Below are 14373 nucleotides of genomic sequence, written 5' to 3'. Positions count from 1 at the left end.
GCATCAGTGGGAGGAGAAGCTTTTGGTTTGGTGAAGACTCATTTCCTCACTGTAGTGGAATGCCAAGGTGATGAGGTGGGAGTAGTTGGTTAATAGTGGGAGCATCTTCATGGAAGCAAGTGGAATGGGAGGAGAGATTGGAGAGATGGGGAAGGGGATAACATTTGAAATGTAAATACAAAAATTATCCAATAATAAAAAGATTAAAAAAATAATTTTACTTTTTAATAGACTCATTGACAGAGTGAACAAAAGGGCATAGAGTTGATTAGGGAGTGAGGAAGGGAGCATCTGGGAGGTACTGGAGAAAGCAAAAATGGATCAGAATATATTGAATAAAAATATTTCTCTAAAGACTATATTTATATAAAATGGATAATTATGTTCAAACAAAGCATTCCATTTGTTAAAAAGAAATATTTCCTACTGAATAGTTTTTGCAATGTTTCTAAAAATTAGTTGACTCAGTACCTATGTCGATTTCTTAACATCTTACAAATTCCATTGTTCTCAATGACTGTGTCTGTGCCGTTAATACTTTGTCTTCATTATTCTATCTATGTGAAAGCCTTAGCATTAAGCAATAACACACACTAATTCTTTTTTTCCAAAATATTTTGACTATTAGTCTTTTGTTCTATTATACAAGCTTTGCAATCACTTTGTCAAATATTCCAATTATTACAGTTTTTCATGAGAAGAAAAGAACTCAAAAATAGTTGCTCAGAGTGTTTTTTTCTTTTTTATTAATAATTTTACTTATTTACATTTCAAATAATATCCCCTTCCCAGTTCCCCCTCCAGCAAAACCTCCACTTTATTCTTCTTCCACCCTGACTCTATGAGGTGCCTAAAACCCTCTAGCATCCCCCTACACTGGGGCATCCAGCCTCTTTCCCCTCCCATTGATGTCAGATAAGGCCATCCTTTGCTACATATGTATCTGGAGTAGTGGCTTCCTCCATGTGTACTGTTTGGCTTTTGCTTTAGACCCTAGCAGCTCTGAGTGGTCAAGTTAGTTGACATTGTTCTCTTCTTTTTAATGAACTGAACAACATTATTTAAAAAAAAAAAAAAAACAAAGATAAATATACAGATTTTAAGCATTTTTGCATAAAAGTATATGAATACATTTTTGTCAGTAGTTGATTTTTTTAAAGGTTTGATAGCATGCATTGAAATGTTACTAGTTACAATGAGCATAAAATATGTGTAAAACAAGATGTAACCTGGAAATATTCAAAGTTTTCTTGGTGTGTAAAGATTAAGCATAATGATTTTTCATCTGTTTTTTTGCCTTTGTTTTTCTTGAACTTCATATAATCTGTGAGTTGTTTTTGGGGGTGTTCAGAGATTTCTGGGGTTAGTATCCAATTATCAGTGATTGCATATTATGTCTGTTCTTTTGTGACTGGGATACCTCATTCAAGATGATATTCTCTAGATGCAACCATTTTCTTAAGAATTTCATAAAGCCATTGATTCTGATAGCTGAGTATTACTCCATTGTGTAAATATACCACAATTTTTGTATCTATTCATCTACTGAAGGACATCTGGGTTCTTTCCAGCTTCTGGCTATTATAAATAGAGCTGCTATGAACATTGTGGTGCATGTGTCTTTGCTGTATGTTGGCGCTTCTTTGGGGTATATGCCCAGAAGTTGAATAACTGGGTCTTCAGGTAGTATAATGTTCAATTTTCTGAGGAATCGCCAGACTAATTTTTAGAGTGGTTGTACCAGTTTAAAACCCCACCAACAGTGGAGAAGTGTGCCTCTTTCTCCACATCCTTGCTAGCATCTGTCGTCATCTGAATTTTTGATCTTAGCCATTCTGGTTGGTGTGAGGTGGAATCTCAGGGTTGTTAAATTTGCGTTTCCCTGATGGTTCATGATGTGGAGCACTTTGTTAGATGCTTCTCAGCCATTCGATATTCCTCAATTGAGAGTGTTTTGTTTAGCTCTGTACCCCATTTTTTAATAGAATTGTTTGATTCTCTGGTATCTAGCTTCTTGAGTTCTTTGTATACCTTGGATATTAGGCCATTTGTAGATATTTGACCTTAGAGCAAGAGCTATTGGTGTTCTGTTCAAGAAATTTTCTCCTGTGCCTATGTGTTCTAAGGTTTTTCCTACTTTCTCATCTAACAGTTTCAGTGAATATGGTTTAATGTGGAGATCTTTGATCCACTTACACTTGAGCTTTGTACAAGGAGATAAGAAAGGGTCTATTTTCATTCTTCTGCATTCTGAGTGCCAGTTGGACCAACACGACATTGTTCTTCTTATGGGCTTGATATTTATAAAAGGATTTTATGAATAAATTTTAATAAAGGAATGGCAGACACACTGTTTTATTTTTACTGGTGCTACTATAAAGATTGTGAGTAAAAGGAGGTATGAAGGAGGGGTTTATCTGTTTTTGTTACTCACCACAGTCCATCACTTAAAATCAGGTTAGCCACCCAAAGTAGAAAATGAGGCTGAGCCATTGGAGAAATGACACTTACAGGCTTATTCCCCGTAGCCTGCTTAGACTTGCTTACAGAGCAATAGACTACCTTGGCCAGGTATGACTTTGCACACATGAACCATTAATCTAAATAATGTTCCACACACTTGACTACAGGTCAGCCTTATATATGCCATGTCTTAGATGAAATTTTTTCTTCCCAAATAAATCAAGATTGTTCAAGCTGACAAAAAATGAACAGTATACCTGTCATTCAATATTTCCTTTTAGTTCATAATAAATTAGTATCAATAAATATAAATGTAGAAGAAGGTTTATTTAATGTTGGACATTTTTAACAACCCAACATCTTTATTATTTTTAATATATATTATTTTACATATATAAAATACATATGAAAAGTAAAGTTTTATGTCCACAAACTAACACGTTCCTATAGAAATAATGGGAAATTTTCATCTTACCTACAATCGAATTTTTAATGACTTAAAACTACTACAGAGGTTTTTAAAATACAATATAAATTTAAGTCTTTTTAAAATTATGTTTATGTCTACATGTCTGTGTGGATGCAGGTAGGCATTGTACAGGTAGCAGTAAATGCCATAAGAGGATGTCAGATGCCCTAGAAGTGTCACTATAGGCAGTTGAGCATGGCATAGTATGTGTACTGGGAACTAAAACACCAACAAATAAGAACAAATGGAGGGACCCATGGTTGCAGCTGCATATGTAGCAGAGGAGGAGATTTCTGGCGTGAATAGGAGGAGAAGCTTTTGGTCCTATGAAAGCTCATTTCCCCCAGTGTAGGGGAATGTCAGTACAATGAAGTGAGTGTGGGTGTGGGTGTGTGGTGGTGGGAACATCTTCATGCAAGGAAGGGGAAGATATAAGGAGATAGGAGAGAAGATATGGGATAACACTTGAAATGTAAATATATAAAATATCCACTAAAAATGATCTTTTAAAGAAAATCTTTTGAAAGATTATTATGTTCTTAACTGCTGAGGTCTCTTTCTTCAACTATTATATATTTTAAACTATGTGAAATATTTTATTTTTTAATTTCATCTCTCTATTTTTATGAAAGTTTTTGCCTATATTAAAATATTTTTATACATGTACATATATACTTGGAAAAACACAGTTTTCACTATCATATTTTTCAAATAAAAAGGAATGCATTACTGCCATATTTCTTTTCTTAGAAAAAGAATCTCTAAACCTTTTAACTCTTTGCATGCATGCCAAGCAACTATGGAATTCTTCCTATGCATTTTCCTTTGATCCAAAATAGGGTTTTCTCATTCTTTTCTCTTAATATTTCATAAAAAATAGTTTCTTTTAAAAGAAAAGTAAGCCTTGTTAATATCATAATTCTTGGCCACCAGCAAACTACACGTCTTATAACTTTAGTCAGTAGTCATAGTTTATTGATTTGGATCTTATTGCTTTGAGATGGAATATTCCAGACTACATGTTCAAAACATCATCACCACTGGTTTATGATTGTGGAGGGTAAAGTGGCCTTAGTTTGAGCTGTAAACATTCAATGGAAAAAGGACAGCCTATTCAACAAATGGTGCTGGTCCAACTGGCACTCAGCATGCAAAAGAATGAAAATAGACCTTTTCTTATCTCCTTGTAAAAAGCTCAAGTGTAAGTGGATCAAAAATCTCCACATTAACCAGATACACTGAAACTATTAGATGAGAAAGTAGGGAAAACCTTAGAACACATAGGCACAGGAGAAAATTTCCTGAACAAAACACCAATGGCTCAAGCTCTAAGGTCAAAGATTAACGAATGGGACTTAATGAGATTGCAAAGTTTCTGTAAGGCTAAGGACATTGTCAAGAAAACAAAACGGCAACCAACAGAATGGGAAAAGATCTTTACCAACTCCACATCAGATAGAGGCCTGATATCCAAGCTATACAAAGAACTCAAAAAGCTAGACACCAGAGAATTAAATAACCCTATTAAAAAATGGGGTACAGAGCTAAACAAAACGTTCTCAGTTGAGGAATATCGAATGGCTGAGAAATATCTGAGAAAGTGCTTGACATCCTTAGCCATCAGGGAAATGCAAATCAAAACAACCCTGAGATTCCACCTCACACCAGTCAGATTGACCAAGATCCAAAACTCAGATGACAACAGATGCTGGTGAGGTTGCAGAGAAAGAGGAACACTTCTCCACTGTTGGTGGGGTTGCAAACCAATACAACCACTCTGGAAATCAGTCTGGTGATACCTCAGGAAATTGGACATAATACTACCTGAAGACCCAGCTATTCCACTTCTGGGCATATACCCCAGAGACACCTTAGTACACAACAAAGATATATGCACTACAATGTTCATAGCAGCTCTATTTATAATAGCCAGAAGCTGGAAATAACCCAGATGTCCTTCAGTATATGAATGGATACAAAAATTGTGGTACATTTACACAATGGAATACTACTCAGCCACTAGAAACAATGACTTAACCAAATTCTTAAGAAAATGGCTGCATCTAGAGAATATCATTCTGAGTGACATAACCCAGTCACAAAAGAACAGACATAATATGCAGTCACTGATAATGGGATGCTAACCCCAGAGGCTCGCACTGCCCCAGAAACAACTCACAGACTGTCTGAAGTCCAAGAAAGAAAGAAAACAAAACAAAACAAACAAAAAAAAATAGTCATGCTCAATCCTTACCCACCAAGAACACATTGACAAATTCCCGGTTGTTGCCTGTATTACATGTACTGTCTGCTCATTTAAAAAAAAAAAAAAAAAAAACTTTACACACCAAGAAAACTTTGACTATTTCCAGGTTGCATCTTGTTTTACTTTATGCTCATTGTTACTGGTGGGATCTTTATAACACTATCAAACCTTTAAAAAAAAAAGTACTGACAAAAATGTATAATTTTATGCAAAAATGCTTAAAATCTGTAGATTTATCTTTGTTTTGTAAAATAAATTTGTAAAAAAAAAAAAAATGGCCTTAGTTTGAGGTGGGGCTGAGAAGGTGACCAGACATTCACAAAGGCCAGAATTCAAATCCTGAGTAAAGCTTATGGAGTCAGATAATTGCAATAATTCCATACATTGTGGGTGAAAACAGGCATATCTTAGGGAGCTGTTAACAGACCAGTCTGGCTGAACCAGTGAGTAACATGTAGGTTCAGAGAGACCTTTTCTCAAAATAAGGTAGCAAGTTAATTGAGCAAAGGAGTCACTTTAACTTCTGGCCTCTATGATTATACAGATGAACATATGCTTACCACACAGAGAACTGAAGAATTATTGAATAGTGAGTGTACATCATTCTAAGAAGTCTGACATACCTCTTTGGAAAAGAGTCACACCTATGTAGTCAACTGAGCAGAGAAAACAGACCACTTGACAATTAAAACTAAACCTGTCAGAAATACTGAGTCATCCTTAGGCACAGAACTGAAAACATCAGTAAATTAAAATGTGACTCTTAATGACATGACAAGCTCCTTAATGATCTTGATTCTTTTATAATTAATTTAAAATATATATAATGGTATTAACTAATTATTTCTTGGTTTTAATAATCATTATTAATAAATTACTTATTTGGAGATGTGGGTAAGTGCTTGTTATAGCACATATAAAGGTCACAGGACAGTGTATGATAGTTGGCTCTATCCTTCTACCATCATGTCCTTTGGATGAAATTCAAGATATCAGGCAAGGGTAGAGTCATATTTAACTTATGGGCAATCACAGGCCTAAATCTGACTCTTAAGATAGCAGTATTAATGAACTTTATTTGTAGACTAAGTACCTTTACTACCAAGAAACGGAGATAGAAAATAATCCTGAGCATCTACTATCTATGAAGTTTGTAGAAAGTGAAGTGTGATGGCTTTTATCTTTGGCTCAGGGAGTAGCACTCTTAGGAGGCGTGGCCCTGTTGGACTATATGTGTTACTGCCGTGTGTATGGGGTTTAAGGTCTTCATACCCGTTGCCTCATACAGTCTTCTTTTAAATTTCTGGTTTAGTTTAGAGCCCAGTTCTGGCCCAAAGGTGTGAGACAGCCTCAGTGATAGTGTCTCAGTGGGTGTATCTAGTATAGCACAAAGATATCACTCCATAGAAAACAAAAGACATTGTATTCTGGTCTATGTTCTAAAAGCAACTATTTGATCACCAGGACTTAGTGCGTCAGTCTCTCAGGAACTGGAGGCTTGCAGTGACTTGCAACTATAAACTCTAACCTGTAAGAACCATGATACATGCCTGTCAGTGCAGCTAGGCCAAGACAACTCCATAGTTTCCTGCAGCAACTTCAGCACAAAGTTTCATTTCAAAATACCACAGGCAAAGACACTTTTCATCCTTTTCAACGCTGTCAATGCCACTAAATGTTAACATTTGATGTTAGACAGGCATAAACCATATTAAATGGAAAAACACATATCACAAAATGGAAAATTTTGTTAAAAATGTTCTTTTTGAAATGTTTGAAACTCCTAGAAATTTGAAATTATTTAATATAATGTTTAAGTATTCATGATCTTCCTTATATAATGAATAATATATACTTGTGTAAATAGTGGTATTTGTTGTAAAGTGTTGGTAATTAATAGAAGTAAAGGGATGAGCTACTTATACCTTGAAGAAGTAAATAACCTTCAACAATAATGGTCAAACCATTCTTTGTGTTATAAACAAAGAGCTAAAAAGTAAAAACCTGAAATGGAGACCATGTTGATGAAAGTATAAAGAAGAGATCATGATAAAGAGGGGAAATTTGAAGTGAGAAGGTCCATGTCTCTTAATCTAAGCTCTATGCATGGTTGACTGCTTGATTTGGAGTGGGTTTCTCAACTACTTTTCAATCTCAGCTCCTTTGTAGGTAAAATCTGGAAATAATCACCTTCGTTTATGGGTTTTGGTAACGACTTAAACTTTCCTAGCAGTAAAAGTTGTTAAATAAGACCTTTACTAAAGGGTAAACTGGGTGGCCTTGGCAGACAGGGAATAGATATGAAGGGAAAGTAAACCACTTATAAGCTTGGACTTGTGAAAAATTAGTAGCCTTAGATGTCAGGCACCTTTAATATCCCCAGTGGAGAAGGGTATAAACTTGGCTGCTAAAGCTGGATACTTGGGAAAAGTGAGTGTTTGAAAAGTTACCAAAATTTTTTACAAAATGTTAATAAATGATTTTTTAAAGCTGTTGAGTGATATAAAGTACAAATTATACTGGAATGTTTTTGAGGTTCTCAGGCACTTTTATTAAATTGGTAGACAGGATTTATGTGGCTGTAGAACTAGGGATTCCAAAGTGGGAGCCAATCATAAAAACAGAAACATGTTTTCAATTATAAAAGTCTTCTCCATTGGCTGAAAATTACTTTGAAATAGAGTAAATCCATTTCAGATACGAAGAAGAGGATTTCTCCATAAAAGATCATGTTTAGAACAAGCCATGGCAATACATGCCGGTACTTTGAAGGGTGAAAGGTGGAAGGAAGGATGATAAGAAGAACAAGGCAAACACTAGGCACAGAGAGATGGACAAAGAGAGAAAAGAGACAAGTCACAGTATTAATATATCTACTTGAGCTTTATAAACAGCGATCTAAAATGAATATGATATATACATATTTATATACATAAATATATGCAGACACACACTTTGTTTTTTCTTAGTTATAATTATGTATATACATTGTTGTGTATTTTAAATACTCAGTAGTCTAATGCATTATTTATAAGGTACAACTGAAATGGAAATATATATTTATCAACTTCAGTGTTCTCATTGGACACTTGTATGTTGTTGTAGGTGTGCCCCCGCAGTGGTGGCATGTGCTCCTCGCTACCCATCACAATGATCTGAGTTCCCAAATGAAAGACTCTCTCTCTCTCTCTCTCTCTCTCTCTCTCTCTCTCTCTCTCTCTCTCTCTCTCTCTCTCTCTCTCTCTCTCTCTCTCTCTCTCTCTCTCACACACACACACACACAGCTTTATACTTAATATGAATTAATCAGCTCAATGGCAAGTTCACTTCAAAATATCCATGTGGCTAACACTCACTTCTGATATTCCTGAATTATTAAATTACTAAAACCTATATTCCCTGATCCTTTGGTGGGGTGGGATGATCCCGGGGATCGCCCTTTCCGGCTCTTACATGGTTGGTATGCTTGTTCTTCTGAATCGTATTCCTTTCCTGGCGTGGCATCCTCCTGCTTCCTCTTTCTTGGTCTTTTTCCTTGACTGTGAGTCCTAAAGTCCTAACTCTGTCTCTTTGCTGAGCAATTGTCTGCCAACAACTTCATTTACTAATCAGAATGAACTGGGGACAGGGACCTTCCACATCTTTATTTTTATTAATATTATTCTTTAATCTTTTATTTTCAGTCCATTTATTATTCCCCATCCGGGTCTGCACTCGACATCTTCTCATCCTATTCGTCTTCGCAGATCTCCAAGAGGATACTTCTATCCCACCCCCTGCCCCAACAGACCTCCTCACTCCTTGGGACCTCAAGTCCCTAGAGGGTTAGGTGCATCTTCTCTCACTGAGGCCAGACCAGGCAGTCCTCTGCTATAAATACGTCAAGGGGCTCACATCAGCCACTCTATGCTGCCTGTTGGTGGCTTAGTTTCTTAGAGTTCTTGGGGGTCCAGGTTAACTGAGACTGCTGGTCTTTCTATGGGATGCCCCTCCTCCTCAGCTTCTCCCAGCTTTTCCCTAACTACAGGGGTCCCTGGCTTCTGTCCATTGCCTGGGTGTAAGTATCTGCATCTGACTCTATCAGCTGCTTGTTGGGCCTCTTGGAGGGCAGCCATGCTAGGCCCCCGTCTGTAAGCACACAATAGCATCAGTAATACTGTTAGGCCTTGAAGCCTCTCATTGTACTTGATCCAAATTTGAGCCTGTCACTGGATCTCCTTTTACCCAGGATTTTCTCCATTTTTGTACCTGCAGTTGTTTTAGGCAGAGACAATTCTGTGTCAGAGTTTATGACTGTGTGATAGCAGCCCATCCCTTTCTACTGGAGGTAGATTGTACAAATTCCCTCTCCCCACTGAAGGCCATTTTATCTATGGTCGCTCCCGTTAATAAGTCCCGAAAGTCTCTCACCTCCCAGGTCTCTGATTCTTTCTAGAGGGTCTCCTTACCTCCTACCTCTCGAGGTTGTTTATTTCTAATCTTTGTTACTTAGGATTGTGATTGGGTACAACCACAACTCCTTGCTAATATAATCTTAAAGGTCTGTTTGATATATTCCCAAAATCTATTGTAATATTACTAATAAAAATTTTAAGAATAGAAAATAAAATACTGTGCTTTACTGAAACTGTGAACTTAGCCATTTAGTTCTTCTGTAATTTGCATGTTTTAGTGATGAATCTATGCTAATCAAGGAGGTAATCTGCAAAACTGATTCGAGAACTACTCTCCCAAGACTCCAAGACTGATGGCTGTTAGCACCACCTTCTCAACAGCAACATGTTTCATGAGTACAAAAGTTAAAAACATACACATTGATCATATAAATGGTATCATTACTTTTGTCAAAGCAACTACAGAAGTTTTAGAGCAGAAAATATAATAACACACAAATATTTTAAAATTTAGGGAGAAGTTCAGGCTGTTATGTTATCATAGTTAATAACTGGTTGATCCAATTAAACGTGATAGGCAGGAGAAAGAACTAATAAACAGACTCAGTCCCGTGATCCCAGGACACTACCTTTCTCACTTACATTTTTTTAACTGCTGTAGTGGCTGAACATAAAGAATTATATCCATAATTACTGGACACATATGAAACACAAATAACTGGGTCTGAGAGAAAAAAGTGCTGAAATTCCAAATTCAGTGGAATTTCAAATAACAGCTCAGACCTGTGTAGGCTGTCACTTCATATAGGTAGCAATGAATACCACTGCATTTTGGGTTGGCATCATTAATTAAATTAAAAAAAAACTTTCAACATATACAAATTAAAATTATAATAAGCCCCAAAATCCATCACAGGAGGCACAATATGAAACATTTATGCCATAATTTACCATAGAGAATTTGAAAAAAAGAAACTTAAGAAAAATGACGAAAGTTCAAAAAAGTCATTCCAGCATCCCACAGGAGTTAAAGATTATTTTCAAGCATCCATTCAGATGTTTTTATAATTGCGAGGATCCTGCAGATCTGTGAATTTCCTCCGGTCTCCAGTGTCGGTCCCCAGAAGGTGGTGACGGTCTCTAACTGACTACTTGCTGGATTTTATTTTCATTTCCTGTATGAGAGTGAGATTGTTGTTTGGGGACAGTTAAATCTACTTCAGCCATAAGAATCATTTGTCCCATGTGGAGGCAGGTTCAAGGAATAGGTTTCATTTTTTCTCATCTGCCCTGGTTTTACAATTGCAATGCCTATTATAATGGCATTTATTTGGGTCCCCCTCTGTGCCATGTTGTTTATTTTGAACTACTCAAACCAAAATTTAAAGCATTGTGGCTCTGATTTCAGTAGAGGCTACCCTCTGTTACCTCTGAGTGGTCTGTTCCTTCACTATGCATTTGTTTTTAAATATACACTGTAGCCCCCAGGATGAAGAAAGAGGTCAGCAAAGGCCTTAGCTAACAAAACTATGGTGCTTCCATATCCGTGGCAAGACAAACTAAAGTTGAAAGTTGGGAAAAGTGATTTGTTTCTTACACTGATTTTCTCTTTTCATTTCTCAAGTAAGTGTACAGGATATTGGGTTTCATTGTGGTATTTTTCACACAAATGCATCCTTATGCTTAATTCTTCTTCATTCCTCCTGGGATCAATGTCTTGATAACAGATTCATAGTTTTCTCACCAGTGAAGAAACAAATGTCTCAGTATTAAATACAAATTAACTCTGAGTAAAGCATTATAAACAAAAATATGCATTACAGGTAAAGCTGTGTGTTTTGATTATTATCAGTGAAGCAACAACAAAAGAACACACACACACACACACACACACACACACACATACACACAAGCCTAATGAATGCAGAGATTAACATGTACTGCCAGAGAAAGCATGAGGAAGAGGAGTGGCTACAGGGAATGTTTTTCTTAATATAACCATATATCCGCCATTTAAATGGTTGCCAGAGATACAAATGTGTAAAAATGAGAAGATTGCAACTATAAACTAAAGGTTTTCCTATTTGGAAGGGGGTATGTAACTTTACGTCTGAAAAATGGGTTCCTAGCAAAGGCTACCACTGAAAACACTTTTTCAAAGATGAGCATTTATTTTCCAGGAAGAAACCACTAGTGGATAGTGTTTAAAATTCAGATAAGAATACACATTCTCCACATATAAAATACATATGAAGTATGCTAACTAAGAAAGGTCTGAGGAGTCTGTCTTTATTTGTATTGGAAAACTATTTGTTGCAATCACTGAAATATGTATTTCCAATTCCATTTTAGAAGGCCACCCATCGTAGGTTCCGAATTCCCTGAGGAAATTGTATGAGGGAGTTAAAGTATTCTAGTTTTTTTATTCATTTACTAAGTAAATTTAAAATGTATTCTTTTAAATTATTTTAAGAAAATATATTTAATTATATTTTAATTAGTTAACTGTATATAATATTTGTATTATATATGAATATGCATAATATTGCAAATAAATAATGGCATCCACAAATTAACTGCACCCAGTTACCTTTTATGCACTTAGAGGACTTACATGCATCCTAAGTGGGAAAGAAATGTGGAAAGTCACATTGCATTTTATACTTGATATATTTGTTGAATATAAGAGCTCTACTTTGTACAGGAGTGGATAAGAGCACTGGCTGCACTTCCCAACTACCCAGATTCAACTGCTAGTGCCCAAATAGCAGCTAAAAGCTGTCAGGAAATCTGAAACTGTTTCTGTGGATACAATTCTACTTTCTGTTTCTATATGATCTCATTAATTCACCTCAAAATGTGCATGAGAAGAGATGGTGCTAATCGCTGATTCTTCCCAATTTCACCTCCATTGCAAAATTGGTTTTAGAACTTCTGTCTTCCACCTTAGAAAAGGAATTATGCCAAAGATACTTGGTTTTATTAGGGCTTCTTATAAACCTTCTTCCTGTCATGTCACAGACATGAAATATGCTGAAGGGTTGAATGAAGAATGGACATGAAGAAAGTTGAGAAGACAGAGTTGATTACTGACAGGAGTTTGAGTTCAATAAAGGAATCAGATTTAGAGCCTACTTGAATCTTATGAAGCAAAAGAAATTTTGAAAAGGAAGAGATCTTCATTTATTTTCTTATCTTGTACATTGTGTAATCTAAGAGAAGTTACTAATAGAATTAGATTATAGAAAGCAAGTGAGTTGACAACAGATTTGGGAGTTATTGTGAACACACACACACACACACACACACACACAAACACACACATACACACACACACACACACACACACACACACACACACAACTCTCAACTTGTCTTTTCCCATTTCCTTTCTCATTCTATTTCTAGTATCCCTCACATTCCAAAACACATTAAAAGATCCATCATATTTACATTCTAAAACAGACACAGAAGCTTAGATCCTTATGTGAATTTCTGAAATACAGATGATTTATTTCCCCACAAATGTGTAATGCCTCCTGGTCTCAACGGTATGCCTGAATGCATTGCTCAGTTTGCTTCACTAGGAATTATGTATTACAAGCCATAACCAAATTCGAGGTCCTCAAAATAACTTCTCAGATCTTTCTTGAGTTCTGAATTTGTAATTCAATTTTAATGCAATCATCTGATTTTATGTGGTTCTCACCTAGCTAATCATTATTCAGATTTCAGCCCCCATTTTCAATGTGAATTCATCTGGATGGTTATTCAATGATTTAAGTAAAAAGAAGTTTTCCTTTTGCTTCACCATACATGTCTTAAGAAAGTCTAGTTTGGAATTAAATGAAGCACTATATATGTTACTCTTTGTGGCTAATAGTTTTCCTTAATATTTCTTGTTAAAATTTTTGTCATGGTTCTAACAGAAATATTAGGCAAATTTGGAATCCTCATAGTTGTTCCTGGGTAAGTGGATGAGAATTGTCATCATGGTAGAGAATATTTTTGATGCCCATGTTACTGGCCTCTGTGGGTAGGAAACAGTCCCAGTTTACTTTAATTCTTTGTTGAGACTAAGGACAGCAAGAGAAAATCCTCAGTAATTGGAAAATTCTTTCTGATTCCTTTTTCTAATCCCCTGACCTTAATGTTTATCCAATAAATCCCTTACCCTTCCTCTTTCTTGTCTCCTAAAGGACTCTTGGGATCCTTCTGCCTTCAGTTCATCCATATTAACCTTGCACACATCTGATATGCTGCATAGAATTCTCTTAGAATAAAAACATCCACATTTACCTAGAAAATGTCATTTCTTTACTGATAGTATTTTTGTAATCCTAATACTTGCTTAAAACTGAAATTCTCAAAGATTCTAATTCAGGCACCATTTCTGAACTTAAATAAAATCAATAAGATGTACATAAAAGGGGAATCTAAGATTTCCATAAATTTTTGTATTATAATTATCAATTTTATCTCATATGCATTTAAATTATTCATAACATTTTAGCGAGTGAAAAAATTAAGTATTAATTAATTAAAATATGCCATGGATTATGTGTGTGATGATTCATGTGTCTCATTTAATCATCAAAGTACAATATTATGTTATTGATGAAGAGCTGAGATGAAGTAGCCGTTCTGCAATCATAAAGCCAGTACTTAAATGCACATAAGTCTTTGCAGTCTGTGATACAGTAAAAAAAAGGAAGAAAAATTCACAGTTCTTAAACATAATAAAATGTGGTGGTGGGAGGCAGAAGTGTAAGTATGCATGG

Source organism: Micromys minutus (assembly GCF_963924665.1).
Source record: "Micromys minutus genome assembly, chromosome: 15".
Taxonomy (NCBI): domain Eukaryota; kingdom Metazoa; phylum Chordata; class Mammalia; order Rodentia; family Muridae; genus Micromys; species Micromys minutus.
Note: the sequence above shows the minus strand (reverse complement) of the source record.